The sequence below is a fragment of the Orcinus orca genome, chromosome 7 (genome assembly GCF_937001465.1).
Source record: "Orcinus orca chromosome 7, mOrcOrc1.1, whole genome shotgun sequence".
Classification (NCBI taxonomy): Eukaryota; Metazoa; Chordata; class Mammalia; order Artiodactyla; family Delphinidae; genus Orcinus; species Orcinus orca.
Window position 1 is genome coordinate 78367698 of NC_064565.1, and position 19334 is coordinate 78387031.

At 38.5% G+C, this 19334-nt stretch overlaps 1 protein-coding gene across 1 annotated transcript in view; it reads right to left on the minus strand.

Moving 5' to 3' along the window:
• TMEFF2 (transmembrane protein with EGF like and two follistatin like domains 2) overlaps nucleotides 1-19334 on the minus strand; it is a 246881-nt gene that overhangs the window by 78598 nt on the left and 148949 nt on the right. The window lies entirely within an intron of this gene.

Consider the following 19334-nt stretch of genomic DNA (forward strand, 5'->3'; position numbering starts at 1 on the left):
ACTCAGTTGTTTTGGGAATTGTTCATTTACACTCAAGGAAGTAGTTTTTGATTATCTGTTTTATTATTATTATCAATAATAATACTGTTTATCGGATTTACTACTTGCCAGGAGCCAAATGCTTTAGATGCATTATATCCTTGATCTCATTACAATAAAAATGATGTAGATATCTCCCAATGAGCAAATTAAATATTATGTTGGATTTCCCTATGTTATAGAGTATGAAAAATGAGAAGATGTTGGGAATTTTTTTGGTTGGTTTGCTGGCTTGCTTATTCATCTTTAGAACATGTCTTGATTTACCTAAAACTAGTTTGCCAATATGCAAAGTGTGTGGATTGTGATTTATCCTATTCCCTGTCCTTTTTCATGTCTACATACTCCTTTTTCACGTCTACATACTCCTTTTTCGTGTCTACATCTGAGTGGTGGGTTGATGGCCACATCTCCTAGTCCAATGTCCAGTACCTAGGCTTTTATCTAAAAGAGACAGTCTTCCCACCTTTTCTCTAAGACACTTTGAATAGATTCAGACACAAAAATCGACAATCATGGATATGCCCAGCATCCATGACTCTCTCTGTATGCCACAGGCAGGGTCATCCATGACCCTCCTCTGCCTGTGGCATTTTTTTGTGTGGGAACTACACCAACTGCTGGTATACCCACTTCTTGCCTACTTATATTCTAGGAATTGTGGTTTCTGCCTGCACATTGAGAGGGAGAGAGGTGGTCATGGGAAAGAAGAGGGGCATAGCAGCACTTTGGCTTTCTACGAAAGCATCACTGATCTACATGGAGAAGGTCACCCAGTTCTCTGACTGGTTTGTCCTTATGTTTTTCAAAACAGGCTGGATGTAGGGGTGGGTAGTCTTTGTTTCTTCAGGCAAAGAATTGGTAGATGTTGATCTCATTTTAAAATTCCATTTTATTGGTCTTTTAGTTAGTAAAATATCTGCAGCTTTTGATAGTTAAAAAAATAGCTGTCTATCTATCTATCTATCTATCTATCTAACATCCATCTATATTTCCAGTTGTTTTATTAGTGGGGAAAAGTTTCATTAGCTTTGCTAGCTGGACACAATATTAAACTGGGAGATCTTACCCCTCACCACATCTATAATCTCCTTTTTAGTGATGTTTCTGTTATCCTTAGATTACATGAATTTGGGACAGACTATACTTGTTGGAGGAAGGCCTAGAAACTCTCATTGATTAAAGATAATCACACATTTCAAAGTAATTAAGAAGGATGTTAAAGAAAGATTAACAAAATGAGTCTTTCCTCTGAAATTCTGTGAAAGAACACTGCAGAGGGGAAGAATTTGGGATCAAAGCATGACCAGCTTACAGATATACTTTGTGACAGTCAAATATCTCTTATACATGTATTTATTGTAAAAGCAGAATATTCCCATATTTCTTTATTCATGGGATAATTTTGAATATATCTCCCATACATAAAGGTTATCCGTAGTTGATTTATCATATACACTAAAATGGAATTCTATTTTATGTATACTTCCTGCTCTTCATTTTGCTACAATTTGCATTAAGTCAACACAGACTATAATAAGTGAACACATTATTTCAATTTAAATATAGCATAGGGTTGCAGTCTGTAAAAAAATCATGAGTGCCCTTCAGTGTTTTGTTATATATTTATTTATTAATAAATATGGTAGGCTCTTGTCTTTTCAAGAGTAAAATCAAAGAGAAGCTGTGAAATGTATCAAATTAAGTGGAATGTTTTCTCAATGTTAGTGTCATACTCCATAGAGCTGTTTCAGGCATGTGGAGAACACTGGCAGTTCTTGAACAGAACTTTAAAACAGTTATCCTACAGTAAAACTTCAAAATTTGAGTTAGAATTTACCTATTGTAAATTGTGTGTAGCAGATGGTAAATTTTGTTTAATATTTTCTAATATTAAAGACACAAGTTTTAAAATATATAATCTCAGAGTATATGGTCAATGTTTTATACGAGTCTTTCCACATTAAGGATAAGGAAGATGGATGCTAGAGTTTTGCTTTTTTAAGCACTTAATTTAGACTCTATCCTCAGATTTCTTTATTAGTTGTCCAGTGGCTTCTGCAAAAAGATTCTAAATCCAATATCTATTTCTTTGTCAGTGACCACTGAGAAGCTTCAGCATGAAAGTAAACATAGATGGGACTCTGAGAAGAATAATGTTGCCGCTTCTTTATGCAGCTGAGTTTTCTAAATTAGGTTCATTGCATGGATAATTTCATATAACCACAGGGGGCAGAGCTGGCTGGTTGACTGTGAGAAAATTAATGAGCAGCAGAGAAGCCTGAAAAAAGAGGGAAGGAATGAGGTATACTATTGCCTAATGTAAAGGAAATACACTAATGTCCAGATGAAGGGAAGTGATCAGAAGTTTACTCAGTCAGGACTAAATAATTGATCTGGAGAAAATGCAGTGGTAGTCAGTGAGAAATCCAGACTTCCAGCTATGTCGGGCGTTGAGTTGGTGACTAAGAGGGTGCTGATGGTTGTTTTGCTTGAATGATGCCCACTTTTCTAGGACTGTTAATGGTGGTTCAATTTCAATTTAAAGCATTTCTATTGAGCTTTTGAATTATTGAGCAGGGATGATAAGGGATGTGCCTATGATCAAGTATGAGGTTACTAGTTAAGTTGGTGCTGGGTAAGGTCTTATCTGAGGAAGAAATTCACAGGACACAGGAAGGGCTTTCATTATGATACAGGGTTTTTGTTGGAGAAAGAAAAAAACTGCTGGATGGGGAAGACATGGAAAACAGCACAGTTCAAATCTAAGAAGTTGGTGAAAATTACTCAGGCACAGTTATAAAGGGTAGAAATGTTTTTCTGTGTAATGAAAAGCAAAATTTCTGCTTGAGCATATTATCATGGGGTATAGAATTCAGTACTTGCATTTTCCCTGGGAAGAGATCTGAAGTTGTGCCACAGTAATAGAAAAATCTGTCTGGAAGCAGTACACTGATTTTGGCATATATCTTTTTAAACTGGGAGATTTAGAAATGCATAAACAGATTCCTAGTGTTTCCTTCCTATCTAGGGGTGGTACTAGTCTTAAACGAAACAGGATATGGGATGGGTGCCTGCTCGAGGGGATGTGATACACAGTAGGGAGGAGGAACGTCTGAATGCAGCAAATGGCTGCAGCACAACTGCTTTTGTAGCTTTGTACAAAGAGAAAAATACATACTCGATTGAACTATTTAACTAACACTTATTTCTAAACTACAGAGTTGAATTGTTGCTTGGTTATTCATACATTCTTACATGAACCATGATAAAACTGCAATGCATTTATCGCTAAAATGCTGGTGAGAAGTTGCTAAAGAAATAAATATACATTGCTTGTGAACTTCTGCCCCTCTCTCCCAATCCCTTGCGTGGCTGTCACTTTTGCTCAGTTCTCAGTATCATAAATCCGAAACAATAAGTACCATTCCTCTCTTGATCACACATTAGTTGATAGGTGTTCTATTGTACGTAAATAGGCCAACATGAGGACACCAGTTACTGTGCTGCCAGCACTTCCTTGGAGTTGCTGGTAAGGGTACAGAGTGTTTTGCTTTGACATAGGAGAGGAGGGAAGGCTGAAGTGTGAAGACAAAGGTGAAAGGAGGCATAGCCCTACTCATAACCCGGCTCAGTATGGGCACTTTGCTGCTGTAATAGATGACTGTGTGTCAATGCATATTAATATTTGATGTGCATCATCATATTATCCTTTATGTGCACTTTCACAATATTGGAAAGCGGTAAGGCTGTTCTAGACAAGGATTTCTATGGCCAAGTGCCGTGGCTTTTACTTGGTGAAATTAGCACACACCCTGTCCTTACAACGTCAAAAGGGATGCTTCTGTTTATACTGAATAAACAGGCAGAGGCTGGGTCCAGCTTTTTTTAAAAACACTGTATTATCTTGAGTGCATAAATAAGATTGACAAAATAGTTCTTCTTAAATGGCACACTGATGCATTTTGTATTCTGATCCTTGGAAACAAAGACTTAGCTTCTGTCATTATAAAAGACCCTTGAAACAGATCTGGAAGTGAAAGCTTATGCATTGTGGGATAGACCGATGAAGAAAACTGAAGAAAATGCTTAGATCTACAAAGGCTTCTGCCCATTTTTATTTTCTTTTTCTGAAAATTGAATACAAGCTCTGGGAAGCATTATTTGCTCACACAATGCCTGACCACATGTGCGAACCATTAAAAGGGCGTAGCTCCCCTGCCATTTTGATGCAGCCCAAAATAAAAATGTAAATGCTAATGGAACAGTTTCTCCAGATATGCTCCAGCTGTCTTTTGTATCATTAATTCTCTTCTCAAATACAATAATTCACCCATGACAATAACCTAAATAAGATTTTTTAGAGGTCAGAAAGAACCTATGCTTGAAGAGAGGACTGTTCACAACAAAGGGGTAAAAAGAGAAATTAGAATATGTGGTTTGTGGAAAGATAAAAATCTGAAATCATAAAGGCAGTCAGTCATAAGATCTGACAACACCTGAGGAAAATATGAAGGTCAGGTTCTCATACTGATTGTTTTTAACAAAGACCACTCATCAGAATATTAATCAAACTTCCATTGCATCATTTATTCATTCATCCATTCACTCATTCCATAAGCATGTTTTCAGGGCTTGCTAAGTGTTGCATATTATATAAGACAAAGGAGTGCCAGGATATATATCAGAGAGGGACCTTGTCCTTAAGGAGGTTACCATCAGGTACAGTACCTAAGATAATACGCACGAAAGTAACTATAGCGTACAAGGAAGAAATGAACAAATCAAGAGAGAAAAATGATATTGGATGATGTAGGTAGCATCTAACATGGCCCTTAATGACCCCTGCCTCCTGGTATTCATGCCCTTGTGTAATTCCCTCCACCTGAGTATGGGCTGGGCCCAGCAACTCTCCTCTAATACAGCAAAAGTGGTGGGCAGGGCTGACTTCATGGGCATGTGGACTGCCCACACAGGGACCTGCATTTGGTTTAATGTTCTGCTGTCATCAACTTGAAATTTTATCTTCGAATTTCATAAGCAGAGTCCAGTGACGCAGTGGAGTGTGCACATGAACAGAAGAGGTAGATTCAATACGTGTGTCTGCCTCCCTTCTCGGCCACCCCATTCCTATATAGGTGTTCTCAATATATATAGGCACAGGAGTCTGTGATTCATGGGAGCTCATGAGACTCAAAGCAAGTACGCAGTAAATGGCCTGCTTCTACAACTGAGTAAGGGGAGGCCCTGACAGCCCGACAAGATGTCCTTTCCTTTCAACCCAGAACTTTTTTAGCAGATACGAAGAAGGCAATGAATGACCAAGGAACTCTACCATATTTTTTTTTCATGTTACTCTTCTGGGTTAGCCAGCCACTCGTGCTAAAAATTATGACTTGATAAGAAAGAGAAAAGACAACCCATAGTTCCTGTTCTTTTCAGTCCTTTCTTACTCATCAGTACACTGAAGGTAGAGAGGGTTGGTGCAATGTGTAAATATCAAGCAATGAATTAAAAACATTTGAGTTAGTTTTATGCAATAGTTTCTACTGTTCTTGAAGGAACAAAATGTATGTGCCTGTATGAGCTACAAAGTATGATCCTGTAGAGATTCTGTATACAAATTTAATGTTCTTACACTTGCATTTAATCCTGGCTTTGTACAATATAAAAATTAACAGTAAAAGTCATGCTAATAATTAAAAAATTTAACCTTTCTCTATTCAGAATGGCAGAGCAAATAAAAATCACCATGACAACTGAAGAAAGAGACTAACAAAAGAAAGGAAAAAAGCTTTTGATAGAACTTTTTTCCTGCTTTTTGAACTATGGGCTTTACATTTTCCTTTTGCCTTGGGTCCCACAAACAGCAGGCCCTGGCTTCAATCTTTCTTTCTCTCGTTCTTTCTCTCTGTCTCTCTCTGTCTCTCTCTCTTTCCCCTTCTATGTGAAATCTTTCTCTGGGGGTTGAGGTAGAGAGCAAGCTACCATTTTGTGAGGAGACTTAGCCAAGAGCGCAGAAGGACCCGTGTCTTGTCAGCAGCCATGGGAGTGAGCGTGGACCTCATCTTCCCCCAGTTGAGCCTTGAGACGACTGCAACCCCAGCTGACATCCTGACTGCAGGCTTGGGAGGGACCCTGAGTCAGAAGCACATGGCTAAGCCACACTCAGATTCCCAACCAACACAAGCTATTGTTGTTTCAAGTTGATGAATTTTGGGGTAATTTCTTTTGCAGCAATAGACAATGAATGCACTGGGATTCAGTGGAATAAGAGCTTACTTCTAAGGACTGAGGAAGATCATTTGACATGTCTTTTTTTTGTTTTGTTTTGTTTTTGTTTTTTTTTTGCGGTACGCGGGCCTCTCACTGCTGTGGCCTCTCCCGCTGCGGAGCACAGGCTCCGGATGTGCAGGCCCAGCGGCCACGGCCCACTGGCCCAGCCGCTTCGCGGCATGTGGGATCCTCCTGGACCGGGGCATGAACCCGTGTCACATGCATCGGCAGGCGGACTCTCAACCACTGCACCACCAGGGAAGCCCTGACATGTCTTTTGTGATAAGCATTTAGTGATGGAGGACACAGCTTTGAGGTAGAGGAGGCTGTGTAATTTGGGCTAGGGCAACACTTCTCAAGCCTTTGGTTCTCAAGAGCCCTTTGTAATGTTAAAAAATATTGAGAACCTCAAAGAGCTCTTATTTATGAAAATTATATCTATTGATATTTATCATACTGGAAAGTAAAACAGGCATTAAAATTTTTGTATTTATTTCATTTAAAAGCAATAATATATGCATTGCATATTGACATTAACATATTTTTGTAAAAATAAGTATATTTTCTAAAAATATAATGAGAAGAATGGCAATGTGTACATTTTTGAAAATCCCTTCACTGTTTGGCTTAATAGAAGAATGCTAGATTCTAATGCCTGCTTCTGCATTGAAACTGTTGGATAACACATATCAAGTAGCCTCTGGAAAACTCCACTGTGCATTTGCGTGAGAATGAGAATGAAAAAGGCAAATAATATCCTAGTCCCTGGACCACACATTGAGAATAACTGATCTCAGGCATGGAGATGGGAGAGTTCAGAGCACACATTGGCTAGAGTATGCTATAGAAAGAAAATCTCGGGAAGGTAGATCTCAGAAGGCTTGAATATCATACTCAATAGCTTATGCAATAAAGGGTTTGGCAGAAATTATTTGATGTCAATCCAAAAGCCGTTCTTGCTCTCCTTCCTTGCTAAAGAATCCTTGATTCTATTCAGATATTGGAAGTGTGAAGTATTGAGGGGATGCATGTTAATTGGGCTTCCTTTTTCCCATGACTGCTATAAGTGCAAACATATGACACAGCCATGGCAATACAAAAAGTCTGCTGTTGCAGGTGTTCATGGCAATGTGTAAGTTTTCGTTGAGACAGAGCTTTCTCCTTTCTGACCTTGGACACTGTGCTGAAAGAATAGGATGTTGTAACCACCGTTTCAGTGATGAGGAGGCCCAGAAAATCTGAGTGAGCTGACCCAGAGCGTGGGTACCGTGGAGCCACTGAGTTGTTGAAGATTTTGGAACTGTGAACTGACAAGCCCGTCGACATATGTGGAGATTGAACTGACTGCCATCGACTTGGCTTTGAGGCACCAGCTAGGTGGTTATTAAAATAGTCCAGGTAAAGGTAATATGGGTCTGAAATACACTGGTTATCAACAGAAACAGAAAAGAATAGAATAGACATGAAAGAATAGTAGAGGTAAATTTTGTAGGACTTGGCTGCTAAATAGATGGATATTGGTGTGTGTGGACGGGGGATGGAAAGGAAGCATCAGCCATGACACAGTTAATTGCCTGCCTGGGTAATTAGAAGAACAGTGGTGCCAGAAACACTGCACATGTAATAGGTTTGGGAGGGAAGATGATGGATTAAATTTGGACATATGGAGTGAAGGAGATAACCTAAAACACATGGTGCGTGGTTGGTACTCAATAAATGTCTGTTGTGATATAGGACAAAATTAATCTGATATCCTTAGGGTTTGCTTCCTTCACGCTTTCACTAAAATGTTGCCTTCTTATGGAAGCCTTTTTTGATCACTCTATCTAAAATTATAATATTCATGCTTCACTTCTTAACATTCGTCCAAAATGTCTTAATAAGTCCTATGTCATTTGTACGCTCTTTTTTTTTTTCTTACCTGAGCACTTATCTAATGAACTATATATATGTTTACTTACTTGTTTTCCTGATAGAAAGTAAGCTCAATAATGGAACTTTTTATCTGTTTTGTTCACTGCTGTAACTCCAGCACCCAGACCAAAACCTGACACTTAGTTGATAATAAATACGTATTAAAGGAGTGAATAAATTCTCAGAGCATGAGAGTCAGGCCTGCAAAAATATTTGTCCATCATATGCCTAAAGGTAGCAATTGAAGCCTCAGGACTAGATGAATGTATGGTAATTGAACACTGAACTCACAAAGATAACACCAGGTATTTATTGAGTAACAGGATCGTCTTAAACATTTTATTATATACAGCTGAGCAGTTAACCCTTATAAAAATTTTATGGGTAGACAGTTATCTCTCCCACTTTATAGGTAGAGAAGCTGAGGTTCAGAGAGGTCAGTAACTCAACTAAGGTTAAAAAATTAGTGAAGAATCTAGTCCTTTAAGTAAAAGACCAAGATAAGCTCTTATGCAGAACTTTTAACAAATTTTATCTAATGGATGGAATTTTAAATTATGTTCAGTCATGGTGTGTAGTTTTCAAGGAAAATGATCCAGAGTTGTTCTTGCTTTCTGGCTTTGTATAAAGCAGAAGTCACTCCTTTCTTAAACTTTCAAGAAAAATAATCCCTGACTTTAAAATCAGAAGCTCATTCAGATAACTATACATCCTTGTAAACATCTCTTCTAGTGTCTGAATAAAGCAAGAGTAAAAATTGATCAAATGAAAAAACATTAAAGTTAAAAACAAAATCAATTTGCCTATTGAAAAGGCAAAGCATTTTTAGCCCCATTGGTTTTCTGGCTGGAACTATAGCGAAGTGATATTGGGGGACCTTATAAAATGCATAACACTAGCTGTGTAGGAGAGATTGTACTTTTCTTAAAGTCAGTGTGTTGGCTGTAAGTTAAAGTTACATGATGTTGAAGGCGAGTCAGCACATCTTTTTCCTTAATGCTTCAGAGATGTTCTTCACAAGAAAATGACCACACACTTATTTCATTTAAAACAGACTCAGCCTAAGGATGGTTTTCCTCCTTCTATGAAAAAGCAGGCTATCAGTGAAGATAAGGACTCTTGGCTTTGCAATACAGTTTTACATTTCGTTCATGGGTATGAGATGGAAAAACAAGGTGAAATGATTCTTTTATTGGTATTCAATTAAAAAATACCATGACTATGCCATTAGTTTGTATAAATCCTAGAAATATGTTTCAAACGAGAGTGTATTATGTTGAGGAAAAGACAGAAGTATATAACCTTGGGCAGATCGTTTAACTTCTCTCTACTTTTACATTTACAAGCAGTAATACAAAGAGACAGGATTATATGATCTCCAAGGTCCCGTCCAGATGGATTTAACACACTATGATTATTTGAGAGGCAATTTAGTGTAGTAGTAAGCAGCCTGGGCTCTGGAACCAGCCTGCCTATGTTTAGATCCTGCTTCACTTCACTTTCTAGTCATATGACATGATGTGGGTACACTGTAACCCTTTAAACCTCAGGCTCCTTTTTGTCAAGATGAGGATAGCAACCCTTGTACGATCTTTTTGAGCATTAAACATAATCATCATTGTAAACTATTTAGCATTGGATTCAGTAAGGAATCAATAAACAGTATTGTGAACAACTGCTGTTTATAACTTAAAACTTTTTTTACCCTCTAACAACAACAAAAATTTTTCTTTTTAATTTATTTATTTTTGACTGCATTGGGTCTTCGTTGCTGTGCACAGGCTTTCTCTAGTTGTGGAGAGTGGGGGCCACTCTTCGTTGTGATGCGTGGGCTTCTCATTGCGGTGGCTTCTCTTGTTACGGAGCACGGGCACTAGGGTGCGTGAGCTTCAGTAGTTGTGGCGCACAGGCTTAGTTGCTCTGCAGCATGTGGGATCTTCCCAGACTAGGGCTGGAACTCATGGCCCCTGCACAGTGGGCAGATTCTTAACCACTGAGCCACCAGGGAAGCTCCAACAAAAACTTTCTTAAGAATACAGGATGGTATGATTTTTCTTGGTCAAACTCTAACATATTTACACTGTTTTAAAAATCTATTTAGGGTTTCCTTGGTGGCGCAGTGGTTGAGAGTCCGCCTGCCGATGCAGGGGACGCGGGTCCGTGCCCTGTCCGGGAAGGTCCCACATGCTGCAGAGCAGCTGGGTCCGTGAGCCATGGTCGCTGAGCCTGCGTATCCGGAGCCTGTGCTCCACAACGGGAGAAGCCACAACAGTGAGAGACCCGTGTACTGCAAAAAAAAAAAAAAAAAAAAAAAATCTATTTAACTATTACACTAATATTGGAAGTATAAAAAAAAAGGCAAAACATTAATTTCATTTATACAGTCCCGAACAATTGGCTTGATTGCTTTCACTCCCTCCACCATCCCCACCTCAGGAGAATAGTTGTTAAGATTCGAGGCTTATTTATTTTTATTTTATTTTATTTTTTTATTTTATTTATTTTTTTATACAGCAGGTTCTTATTAGTCATCAGTTTTATACACATCGGTGTATATCCCAATCGCCCAATTCAGCACACCACCATCCCCACCCACCCGCGGCTTTCCCCCCTTGGTGTCCATACGTTTGTTCTCTACATCTGTGTTTCAACTTCTGCCCTGCAAACTGGTTCATCTGTACCATTTTTCTATGTTACACATAAGTGCATTAATATATGATATTTGTTTTTCTCTTTCTGACTTACATCACTCTGTATGACAGTCTCTAGATCCATCCACGTCTCAACAAATGACCCAATTTCGTTCCTTCTTATGGCTGAGTAATATTCCATTGTATATATGTACCACAGCTTCTTTATCCATTCGTCTGTCCATGGGCATTTAGGTTGCTTCCATGACCTGGCTATTGTAAATAGTGCTTCAATGAACATTGGGGTGCATGTGTCTTTTTGAATTATGGTTTTCTCAGGGTATATGCCCAGTAGTGGGATTGCTTGATCATATGGTAATTCTATTTTTAGTTTTTTAAGGAACCTCCGTGTTGTTCTCCATAGTGGCTGTATCAATTTACATTCCCACCAACAGTGTATGAGGGTTGCCTTTTCTCCACACCCTCTCCAGCATTTATTGTTTGTAGATTTTTTGATGATGGCCATTCTGACTGGTGTGAGATGATATCACATTGTAGTTTTGATATGCATTTCTCTGATGATAAATGATGTTGAGCATTCTTTCAAGTGTTTGTCGGCAATCTGTATATCTTCTTTGGAGAAATGTCTATTTAGGTATTCTGTCCATTTTTGGATTGGGTTGTTTGTTTTTCTGGTATTGAGCTGCATGAGCTGCTAGTAAATTTTGGACATTAATCCTTTGTCAGTAGCTTCATTTGCAAATATTTTCTCCCATTCTGAGGGTTGTCTTTTTGTCTTGTTTATGGTTTCCTTTGCTGTGCAAAAGCTTTTAAGTTTCCTTAGGTCCCATTTGTTTATTTTTGTTTTTATTTCCATTACGCTAGGAGGTGGATCAAAAAAGATCTTGCTGTGATTTATGTCAGAGTGTTCTTCCTATGATTTCCTCTAAGAGTTTTTTGTGTCTGGTCTTACATTTAGGTCTCTAATCCATTTTGAGTTTATTTTTGTGTATGGTGTTAGGGCATGTTCTAATTTCATTCTTTTACATGTAGCTGTCCAGTTTTCCCAGCACCACTTATTGAAGAGACTGTCTTTTCTCCATTGTATATCCTTGCTTCCTTTGTCATAGATTAGTTGACCATAGGTGCGTGGGTTTATCTCTAGGCTTTCTCTCTTGTTCCATTGATCTATGTTTCTGTTTTTGTGCCACCATATTGTCTTGATTACTGTAGCTTTGTAGTATAGTCAGAAGTCAGGGAGCCTGATTCCTCCAGCTCCATTTTTCTTTCTCAAGATTGCTTTGGCTATTCGGGGTCTTTTGTGTCTCCATACAAATTTTAAGATTTTTTGTTCTAGTTCCATAAAAAATGCCATTGGTAATTTGATAGGGATTGCATTGAATCTGTAGATTGCTTTGCGTAGTATAGTCATTTTTACAATATTGATTCTTCCAATCCAAGAACATGGTATACCTCTCCATCTGTTGGTATCATCTTTAATTTCTTTCATCAGTGTCATATAGTTTTCTGCATGCAGGTCTTTCGTCTCCCTAGGTAGGTTTATTCCTAGGTATTTTATTCTTTTTGTTGCAATGGTAAATGGGAATATTTTCTTAATTTCTCTTTCATATTTTTCATCATTATTGTATTGGAATGCAAGAGATTTCTGTGCATTAATTTTGTATCCTGCAACTTTACCAAATTCATTGATTAGCTCTAGTAGTTTCCTGGTGGCATCTTTAGGATTCTCTGTGTATAGTATCATGTCATCTGCAAACAGTGACAGTTTTACTTCTTCTTTTCCTATTTGTATTCCTTTTATTTCTTTTTCTTCTCTGATTTCTGTGGCTAGGACTTCCAAAACTATGTTGAATAATAGTGGTGAGAGTGGATATCCTTGTCTTTTTCCTGATCTTAGTGGAAATGCTTTCAGTTTTTCACCATTGAGAACGATGTTTGCTGTGGGTTTGTCATATATGGCATTTATTTTGTTGAAGTAGCTTCCCTCTATGCCCACTTTCTGGAGAGTTTTTATCATAAATCGGTGTTGAATTTTGTCAAAAGCTTTTTCTGCATCTATTGAGATGATCATATGGTTTTTCTCCTTCAGTTTGTTAATATGGTGTACCACATTGATTGATTTGCGTATATTGAAGAATCTTTGCATCCCTGGGATAAATCCCACTTGATCATGGTGTACAATCCTTTTAATATGTTGTTTGATTCTGTTTGCTGGTATTTTGTTGAGGACTTTTGCATCTATATTCATCAGTGATATTGGTCTGTAATTTTCTCTTTTGTAGTATCTTTGTCTGGTTTTGGTATCAGGATGATGGTGGCCTCATAGAATGAGTTTGGGAGTGTTCCTTCCTCTGCAATTTTTTGGAAGAGTTTGAGAAGGATGAGTGTTAGCTCTTCTCTAAATGTGTGATAGAATTTACCTGTGAAGCCATCTGGTCCCGGACTTTTGTTTGCTGGAAGATTTTAATTACAGTTTCAATTTCATTACTTGTGATTGGTCTGTTCATATTTTCTATTTCTTCCTGGTTCAGTCTTGGAAGGTTATACCTTTCTAAGAATTTGTCCACTTCTTCCAGGTTGTCCATTTTTATTGGCATAGAGTTGCTTGTAGTAGTCTCTTAGGATGCTGTGTATTTTTGCGGTGTCTGCTTTAACTTCTCATTTTTCATTTCTAATTTTATTGATTTGAGTCCTCTCCCTCTTTTTCTTGATGAGTCTGGCTAATGGTTTATCAATTTTGTTTATCTTCTCAAAGAACCAGCTTTTAGTTTTATTGATCTTTGCTATTGTTTTCTTTGTTTCTATTTCCTTTATTTCTGCTCTGATCTTTATGATTTCTTTCCTTCTGCTAACTTTGGGTTTTGTTTGTTCTTCTTTCTCTAGTTCCTTTAGTTGTAAGGTTAGATTGTTTATTTGAGATTTTTCTTGTTTCTTGAGGTAGGCTTGTATAGCTATAAACTTCCCTCTTACAACTGCTTTTGCTGCATCCCATAGGTTTTGGATTGTCGTGTTTTCATTGTCATTTGTCTCTAGGTATTTTTTGATTTCCTCTTTGATTTCTTCAGTGATCCCTTCGTTATTTAGTAACATATTTTTTAGCCTCCATATGTTTGTGTTTTTTACGTTTTTTTCCCTGTAATTCATTTCTAATCTCATAGCATTGTGGTCAGAAAAGATGCTTGATATGATTTCAATTTTCTTAAATTTACTGAGTCTTGATTTGTGACCCAAGATGTGATCTATCCTGGAGAATGTTCCGTGTACACTTGAGAAGAAAGTGTAATCTGCTGTTTTGGGATGGAATGTCCTATAAATATCAATTAAATCTATCTGGTCTATTGTGTCATTTAAAGCTTCTGTTTCCTTATTTATTTTCATTTTGGGTGATCTGTCTATTGGTGTAAGTGGGGTGGTAAAGTCCCCCACTATTACTGTGTTACTGTCAATTTTCTCTTTTATAGCTGTTAGCAGTTGCCTTATGTATTGAGGTGCTCCTGTGTTGGGTGCATATATATTTATAATTGTTATATCTTCTTGGATTGATCCCTTGATCATTATGTAGTGTCGTTCCTTGTCTCTTGTAACATCCTTTATTTTAAAGTGAATTTTATCTGGTATGAGTATTGCTACTCCACCTTTGTTTTGATTTCCTTTTGCATGGAATATCTTTTTCCATCCCCTCACTTTCAGTCTGTATGTGTCCCTAGGTCTGAAGTGGGTCTCTTGTAGACAGCATATATATGGGTCTTGTTTTTGTATCCATTCAGCAAGTCTGTGTCTTTTGGTTTTAGTATTTAATCCATTCATGTTTAAGGTAATTATCAATATGTATGTTCCTATGACCATTTTCTTAATTGTTTTGGGTTCGTTTTTGTAGGTCCTTTTCTTCTCTTGTGTTTCCCACTTAGAGAAGTTCCTTTAGCATTTTTTATAGAGCTGGTTTGGTGGTGCTGAATACTCTTAGCTTTTGCTTGCCTTTAAAGCTTTTGATTTCTCCATCGAATCTGAATGAGATCCTTGCCGGGTAGAGTAATCTTGGTTGTAGGAGCTTCCCTTTCATCACTTTAAGTATATTATGCCACTCCCTTCTGCCTTGTAGAGTTTCTGCTGAGAAATCAGCTGTTAACCTTATGGGAGTTCTCTTGTATGTTATTTGTCATTTTTCCCTTGCTGCTTTCAATAATTTTTCTTTGTCTTTAGTTTTTGCCAATTTGATTACTATGTATCTCGGTGTGTTTCTCCTTGGGTTTATCCTGTATGGGAGTCACTGCACTTCCTAGACTTGGGTGGCTATTTCCTTTCCCATGTTAGGGAAATTTTTGACTATAATCTCTTCGAATATTTTCTCTGGTCTTTTCTCTCTCTCTTCTCCTTCTGGGACCCCTATAATGTGAATGTTGTTGTGTTTAATGTTGTCCCAGAGGTCTTTTAGGCTGTCTTTATTTCTTTTCATTCTTTTTTCTTTATTCTGTTCCACAGCAGTGAATTCCACCATTCTGTCTTCCAGGTCAATTATCCGTTCTTCTGCTTCAGTTATTCTGCTATTGATTCCTTCTAGTGTAGTTTTCATTTCAGTTATTGTTCATCTCTCTTTGTTTGTTCTTTAATTCTTCTAGGTCTTTGTCGAACATTTCTTGCATCCTCAATCTTTGCCTCCCTTCTTTTTCCAAGGTCCTGGATCATCTTAACCATCATTATTCTGAATTTTTTTTCTGGAAGGTTGCCTATCTCCACTTCATTTAGTTGTTTTTCTTGGGTTTTATCTTGTTCCTTCATCTGGTATATAGCCCTCTGCCTTTTCATCTTGTCTATCTTTCTGTGAATGTGGGTTTTGTTCCAGAGGCTGCAGGATTGTATTTCTTCTTGCTTCTGCTGTCTGCCCTCTGGTGGATGAGACTATCTTAGAGGCTTGTGTAAGTTTCCTGATGGGAGGGACTGGTGGTAGGTAGAGCTGACTGTTGCTCTTGTGGGGCAGAGCTCAATAAAACTTTAATTCTCTTGACTGCTGATGGGTGGGGCTGGGTTCCCTCCCTGTTGGTTGTTTGGCATCAGGCAACCCAACTCTGCAGCCTACCTGGGCTGTTTGGTGGGGCTAATGACAGACTCTGGTAGGGTTCACACCAAGGAGTGCTTCCCAGAACTTCTGCTTCCAGTGTCCTTGTCCCCATGGTGAGCCATAGCCACCCTCTGCCTCTGCAGGAGACCCTCCAACACTAGCAGGTAGGTCTGGTTCAGTCTCCTATGGAGTCACTGCTCCTTCCCTCTGGGTCCTGATGCACACACTAGTTTGTGTGTGCCCTCCAAGCATGAAGTCTCTGTTTCCCCCAGTCCTGTCAAAGTCCTGCAATCAAATCCCACTAGGCTTCAAAGTTTGATTCTCTAGGAATTCCTCCTCCCGTCGCTGGACCCCCAGGTTGGGAAGTTGAGGCTTATTTAAACAGATGCTTTGGAGACGTAAGAAGAATTTCTGAGATAAGCTAGGACACATCTTACAGGTCACCAACAATGAGAGAACGAGTGACATTCCTCCAAATCACAGTATCAGCAATAAATTGTAATATAGGCAAGAGAAACACTTTTGAGATACAAGTTTTTAAGTAAGAAATTCAAAGAAAACTGAGGTTAATGACAATAGTTATTATGTATCTTTCACACACCCTCATATAATAGATGTTCAAATTCTCCTTATATGGATGAGAACGTGGAGACTCAGATAGGTTAAGGAACTTGCTGAAGGCCACACAGGAGTAAATGGCAGCACCAAAATTTAAGGCAGTCTGACTTCAGCATCTGCTCTGAGCTCTTAATTAGACGGCTTTTAAGCACAAGAGACCCTCGTTCAGGTTTGTTTTACACAGTCTATGCTGTTTCAAGACATGAAGCTGCCTCATTATATAAATCTATCCATATACTTGTCCATCCATCCATCCATCTATCAAAGCATGTCTTTGTCTATTAAAATATGATCAGCAGGATTTGAACTCTTGGTTCAAGGCTGATTAGTAAAGTGAGAATGATTTGTTAGACTCTGACTGATATAGTGTGATCAACACACATGTGATTTAGGTACAATTCAATGGCAAATTGAGCATCTGCCCTGGTGGGCCTTTTTGTTAGGCAGTTAGAATTCTCTTCTTGTGAAAGGAATTTGCTAACAGAATGAGTTTTACTAGTTTGTTCCACTTTCCTCTTTTAAAAAGAAAAAAAAGTTTTCTTTTTTAAAAACATATTTTGAGATTTGAAAATAAGAACTGATAAATGTTTCTTATTTAAAGTCTACAATGAATCTTAGAATTCCATCTAAAATATTAAAAACAGTATCTCAAATACAGTTTTAAGTATAATTCCTCAAATCTAAAATTAGGTCACTACAAGTAGTCAAAGATTGAGCTAAAAAAGACATTCATTTCCTTGCCCTTTCACCCTCCTCCTCATCCCTCCATGGGAAAAAAAAAAATTCACTAATATGTTGCACATTGCACATCTCTTTTCCTTTCACTAGTCCCTATATTTGTAGGCATCATATGGAAAATCAACTCCTGCTTTATTCTTGTAAGCTTGGTTTTATCTTCCTAAATATATCCTTCTTGTCAGAAGCCAATCAAGCATTTTGTTCTCCCTGTTTATAAATTGTTCTACTTTATACTTTTGGTTCTGATTATCTCTGTTTCTTTTCTCGCCTTTGTCGTAGGCACTGTGGAACTGGAGATCTGGAAGCCCCACTAGCTGTCCTCTCAACTTTTTGATCCTCAGGTAAGTCAACCTAACTCATGTTAGCTGTGAAGAGGAGGCAAGGAGAGTGACACAGCCAGCACTCAAGAGAGCTGACCAGAGGCCCTGAAGGAGATGGCTTATCCTACTTTTCACTGGGTGAAGCATGGATGAGTGGGTGAACTCACCTGCAGCTGCGTTTCCAGGGCCACGCTGTTGCAAGGCCTTTGAGGATAAGCAGGTTAGAAGCTTGGTCATGTCTTAGTCATGGGTTTAGTCAATGGGCTGCTCTAACAAAAATACCATAAACTGGGTGGCTTATAACAACAGAAATTTATTTCTCACAGCTCTGGAGGCTGGGAAGTCCCACATCATGGCCGCAGCAGATTTGGTAGCTGGTGAGAGCCACTTTCTCATGGACGGCCGTCTTTTTGCTGTAATGTCACATAGCAGAAGGGGTGCACTAGCTCTCTATGGTCTCTGATTAGGACACTAATCCCATTCTTGAGGGCTTCACCCTTATGATCTAATCATTTCCAAAGACCTCTTAACACCATCATCACCTTGGGGTTTCAACATATGAATTTTGCAGGGGGATGCAAACATTCAGACTATAGCAGTCAGTTATCATTTGCCAACCTGTGTCTCTGCCTTGTTTAACAACTCAGTTTCTCCACTATTTGTGATCAAGAGTCTTTCTCACTCCAAATCTATCTTTTCTCACTGATGTTGGATTCATCAGTTATGGTACGATGTTATGCTGCAGCAACAAACAACCTTTACATCTCAGTGGCTTAAAACAACAGAGATCTATTTCTTATTCATGCTACGTGTCACCCAAGGACCCAGGATGACGAAGCAGGCGCCTACTTGAACAGTGCCAGTTACTGTGCCAGAAAGAGGAAAGAACACTGCAGAGTCGTGTATTGGCAATCAAATATTCAGCCCCAGGTCAGGGTCTTGAACTAGTTACATGAGCTTCCCCAACTTCAAGGGAGCCAAAAGTACAATCTGTAATGTAGACCTATTTCCCTTACTCTGGAGGTGGGAAATCAGAAATGTTCAGTGAGCAGCAGGGCAGTAATTTTATCTTTTAATTAAACAAATAGAGGATAGCAGTTCTTCAGGGTTTTTTTCCCCCCTTTGGTCTCTTTCTAATTTATTGTCTCTTAATTAAAATATCCTAATATCTTTCTATTTTCCATTACTTAGTTTGCCCTTTCTTTCCAGTCTCATGTTATTTTCAGTAAATATTTTATGTCCTTTTGCCCAGCAATCTAACTTTTTGCTGCCCAGTGTCTATTCTCATTCCTCAGCCCCAAATCCATTTTCTTTATTAGATTCCTCTGAACTCCTGCAGCTCTTTTTGTCTGTACCACACAACTTAACCTTTAATTATTTGCCTACTGGGCATTGCAATTGGTTCTGCCTTTTGTCAGCTGAAACAGAACATAACTTTCTCTCACCACCTCCCTCCCCTACTCCAAATTGACTCTACCTCCCAACCCCTATTTCCAAAGTTGTTCCATTATTCTTCCCAGCACTCAGCCTCAAAATCTTCATTTCTCTCTGACTCTTTTTCTAATGTCTTGCTTCTTATAATTGTGCAGTTGCCAAATGCTTCCCCATGCACCCATTGTGCTCGTGTGGATCAAATGACATAGTGAAAGTGAGAAGCATGTTGCAGGCTCTACGTCAAGGGGATAGTGCTATCTCTTCCTTTAACTACTTTTCATTCCCTCC